General features: G+C 46.7%; 1 long non-coding RNA gene across 1 annotated transcript in view; it reads right to left on the bottom strand.

Moving 5' to 3' along the window:
* Nucleotides 1–1705, bottom strand: part of LOC116072614 — a 10378-nt gene extending 8673 nt beyond the window's left edge. Inside the window, exon 1 of the long non-coding RNA XR_004111521.1 lies at nt 1427–1705. This is a non-coding gene — a long non-coding RNA (uncharacterized LOC116072614). The remainder of the gene's footprint in view (nt 1–1426) is intronic.
* Between the last annotated feature and the right edge of the window lie 3469 nt (nt 1706–5174).

Here is a 5174-nt window from a genome sequence, read left to right on the forward strand (position 1 = left end):
AGAGAGAGAGAGAGAGAGAGAGAGAGAGAGAGAGAGAGAGAGAGAACGAGAGCACACTGTGGTGACTCATGGGCTTGTAAATCCCAGCAGAGGGAAACAGGTAGGTCCCTGGGCTTCACTGGTCAGCTGACCTAGCCTACTTGGTGAGTTCTGTTTAGCAAAGAGACCCTGTTCCAAAAAAAGAAAAAGTTAGATGGCACCAAAGATTGTCTCTGACCTTCCCATGTTGGGGCACACATAAACATGTGGACACACATTGGGCATGGTGACACAAAGCTGTAACTCCACAGCTCAGAGATTAGAGGCAGGGTGACCAGAAATTCAAAGTCACCCTCAGCTACACTATGAATTAGAGGTCAGCCTGGGCTATATATGACTTAGTCTAAAACCCAAAAAGAAAGAAAAGAAAGGAGCAGAGGAAGGCTTGCCAATGAAGGAGGAGGGCGTTGGGGACCATCTTCCTGGCCTGGCCTAGAGCTGCCCTGAGGGAAGACCCATGCCTGGTTCCCAGCAGCCCTTGCAAACAACAGTTCAGGCCTCGAGACATGGGCAGCATTTCCAGATGATCCACTGAGCCTGTAATCACTGAAGGACAGTTCATGCCTAACTAGGAGCTCTAGACTACAGACTATAATGAGGTCTGTCATCCCCAGCATGGCTCAGACCCCTAGTAGCTGGGGCTCCAGCTAAGAGGGGCTTGGAACATTCATGGATCAACCATGAATCCAAGACTTGCTCCCTGAATTCATTGAAGCAGATTTTCCCAAGAGTACTTGTTCTCTGTAAAGAGACACGTTTAGCCAACATCCAGGCCTTGAGGATGGCAGACACTCACTCCTCACCCTTTGCCTCTAGGCTCTTGGCAGAGGGCCCTGATTGGGCAACATGCTTCTCCTGCCATCAGGGCTGCAAAGGTACAGCTGTCTAATTCCTGAGGCATGACTTTAGAAAGTAAAGTTTGTAGGCTTTAACTCACCCACAGTGTGCAGAGTGTGGCCTGTACATGAGCTCATGATTCCTCTCGAAAGCTGTCTAATCCTGGATTTTCTATCCCTTACCCTCAAAGAGAGTCCACAGCCTCAGGCATTCCAGCCTGAAAGCTAGAAATTACTGAGGGACAGTAGAGGGCTTCAGCACCCTTCAGGAGGCCTTGGCCACTGAGTGGTGTAGAGAAGACAGAAGGATAGAAGAGAGGGATATACCATATCGAGAACTACCAGGATGTTGCATATCATGTACCAGGTAACTCACAACCTCGGGGTGCAGGCAGTGTGCACACCTAGATCAAACCTGGTCACAGAGACTCTGTTGCTCATGTTCCCAAGCCGTTCTTCAGAAAATGCAGCTTTTGATAGCCATTCCCAACCCTACTAGAGGCCAACCCCCTTGTCTTTCACACTCCTTCTGTGTTCTGTTTCCTACCAACCTTGTCTTCTCATCTAAGAACCAGCCACTCCTGCTTTTTCCCCTTGGAAACTGCCCTCTGGAGGTGTCTTGTGGCAGTCGGCTCTCCCCCGGAGAGAGCTCCATGACTCTACTGCAGGTAGCCTGTTGAGAGGGTCAGGTGGGCACAGGACCCTTCTGTGGGCCCTTCTTGGTGCCCCAGCCTAGCATGCTCTCAGCTCTACCCTTCTCCCATGGCTACAGAGTCCTCCCCAACCCCAGTGTCTAGGATAATGTTCTGAGGGTGGTTATTTGACCTATTTCACCAAGTCCCCCTGGATTCTTGGTCTTGTCACCATGGAAACCTTATGAGGTCACTAGCACCATTAAAATGAAATGGGGAAGTCTCTCCCTACCCCAAAATGAACCCCTACTTAGCCCCAGCGGCTTCTTCTGCACGGGAGCAGAGGGCAGTCTGAGAGGAGCACCTGAGCTCCATCTCCAGGCACAGAGTTAACCCCTCAATGCCCAGGATGTTGGCCACTCAGACACATGCCTTCCACATCCTGAAGTTTTCCAGACGTCCTTGCCTGAGGAGAGAGTCCTACAGCTTTGTGCACAGCAGGCTTTATGCTGTACCTGGGGATTCAGAGAAAGGGTTCTTCCCAGGCAACGCTATTAAGTTGAGAGACTCAGGGAACTGCTGCGAGGCAGACGCAGGGGGAAAGAGAGGGAACCAGAGTCTGGACCGTTCCTGAGCCCTGGTTCATAGCCATTTTTATACCACCACAGCATTCCAACACTACCCTCAGGAAATGTCCCAAACACCACTGTGTGGTGCCCATCTCCCCACTCCTTTCTCACTGCCATGGTGACCAGGCACCGTGGTTTCTACTGTATCTCACACTACAGCCAACAGCCTACTGTTGTGCCAACACCTCCATCTCTGTTGCCACTAACAATCTCAATATCTCTGTAAATTACCACCACCATCATCATGGCTACACCATCACAACTGCCATCACATCAGGAACACCACTTCATCTCCTTTAGCAATGCCCTATTTACCATTACCGCCATGTCACCACTCAACCTCCCTGACCATGGTCATGGTCAATACCGCCACCACCATTGCTATCAATGACATTGCATTTGTGAGTTCTACCATAGTTACCTGTTCCCATCTGCCATATAGTTACCACCATTCTCCCCTGAGTAAATATCACACATCAGAGTCACACCATCACTATGCCTCCCTCACCCTTGCCCCAAACGTATGAATGAAAATGATCTTCCTTCATAAAGTTGGTCAGTCCAATGCCAACCCTCTCATGGATACCATGCAAGAACCTAGGCTGGTGAGGTAGAAAGATGTCTCAGTGGTTAAAAGCACTGGCTGCTCTTCTAAGGGTCCCAAGTTCAATTCCTAGCAGACATATGATGGTTTACAACCATCTGTAATGTCCTCTTCTGGTACGTACATGTACATGTAGACAGAGCACTAATATACATGAAATACATAAATCAGAGAGAGGGAGAGAGAGAGAGAGAGAGAGAGAGAGAGAGAGAGAGAGAGAGAGAGAGAGAGAGAGAGAGAGAGAGAGAGAGAGAGTACATAAATAAAAAATTTGGTTGAAAAGCCAGGAGAGCAGGTCCAAGTCTGGGAAGACAGTAGCTGGGATTGTGGCTCCCACTCCTGCTTCCTGAGACCCTGCATCCTTAAAGGAATCTTTTACCACTTACTATTCCACCACAATGCTCATACGTGCTCTTTCCTAAACCCTCAGGGACACAGCTACGGTCTGTATGGCAGAAGCTGCTGATAAGGGCGTGAGTTGCCATGGACTTCCTGAAAAATAACAATATGGCAAATCCTCTGGAAAGTGCATTCTCAGAAACTGTACTTCTAAGAACCTACCCTGAGGAAATAATTAGATAAATGTGCAAAGATGATATGTGGGTGTTACAATAGCAATAATTGGAAACAGTCTATATGCATAGCAACAAAAGTTTAAAGAAACCACATGGATTAATATGCAGCCATTAAAACAGAAAACATATAGTGTTTTCTATAGTGCTGACTCTATAGAGCTAGCAAATAAAGGTACATTTCCTGTGTGGAATAGCTATTCCTAAAAATACAGATGCACTCACAAAACATGGTGAAAATATTTTATCCTAATAGCTGGCACTGAAACTTCTGCTTCAACAGGGAACTCTTCGGGGAAATAATGATTCTAAGGTCAACTGTTTAGACATATGCCAATACCAGAACTCTCAGCACAAGACAAGAGAGGACTTTGCTTTTTTCCTGAGGAAGGTGGCAGAGAGAGGAGGCACTATCAGAGAAGAGAGAAGAGGAGAAACGAGGACGGAGACAGATGTGAGAAAACTGGTAGGCTGGGGGGAATATGGGGAAGCTTCTGACCACAAGATACCCCCTCTTTCTTAAAAGGTGATTGTGGCTGGGCACTCAAGAGGCATAAGTAGGCAGAGCTCTGTGAGTTCAAAACCAGTCTGATCTAAAGAGCAAGCTCCATCAAGGTCAGCCTGGGCTACATAAGTGAGACCCTGTCTCAAAAAAAAAAAAAAAAAAAAAAAAAAAAAAAAAAAAAAAAAAGAAAAAAAGAAAAGAAAAAAGAAAAAGCTTAATGGTGTAGCTGAGTATGACAATCTCTTCCTCCCACATCCAATTTTAGGGCTATCAGAAGCTGTTTTTCTTTCCTTCTTTTGAGACAGGGTATAGCTGCCCTTCTCTGCCTGTAGCTGAGCACGATCTTTAAGTTCTGCCTTCCCCCGCCTTCATCTCCTGAGTGCTTAGGTCACCAACTTGTACCATCAGGCTCTGGACTTCATGGATGCTAGGGTAAGCAACTCTACCAACTGAACGAATCCCCAGCCCCAAGTTCCTGAACAAATGATTCTCCTGTGGGAAACAAGGCACAAGTAGAGTTTCAGGTTTAATCCACCCTAAAGTTGGCTCTTTCCAATGGAGAAAATTAGGGGTGATTTTAGATAAATATTTTTACACATATTATTTTTATATATTTATAATATTGATATATTAGTTTTACTTACTTGTGTTTTCTTCTTTTCTAAAATAAGCACAGCCCAAGAAGTAAAATCCAGGGCCTACAAACTCAACCTTGATCACAACATCAGAATACACAATCTGGGTTACAAAGCATGTCTTCTCCTCCCCCATAGACCCTGAAGTCTGCGGCTGCATTCACCTTGTTCCCACCATCCAGAAGCAATCAGATAGGTGTCTCAGCACCCTGAAGCCTGATTTCTGGGAGGAATGTTCTAGAAAGACACAGGGAATGTCCCCACTCTGATACTTAACCATGGGCCCAGCTACTGACCTCTTTTCTTGGTATGGCAGTCCCATGCCTCTCAGTGTGGGTGAATCTAGGAGCAATGCCTATCTGAGGTCTTAGCCACTTGGGACTTCCATATGTGAGTTCCCACCAGGGAACTGTAAGCTAACACGGAAGTGTTTGGATTATCATCATAGAAATGAGCTGTGAAGGTCCTAGTGATGATCACTGATAGGACATTGGGACCAGTGAGCTGTGAAGGTCCTAGTGTTGATCACTGATGGGACATTGGGACCAGTGAGCTGTGAAGGTCCTAGTGATGATCACTGATAGGACATTGGGACCAGTGAGCTGTGTTGATCACTGATGGGACATTGGGACCAGTGAGCTATGAAGGTCCTAATGTTGATCACTGATGGGACATTGGGACCAGTGAGCTATGAGGGTCCTAGTGTTGATCACTGATGGGAC

Source organism: Mastomys coucha, unplaced genomic scaffold (assembly GCF_008632895.1).
Source record: "Mastomys coucha isolate ucsf_1 unplaced genomic scaffold, UCSF_Mcou_1 pScaffold23, whole genome shotgun sequence".
Classification (NCBI taxonomy): Eukaryota; Metazoa; Chordata; class Mammalia; order Rodentia; family Muridae; genus Mastomys; species Mastomys coucha.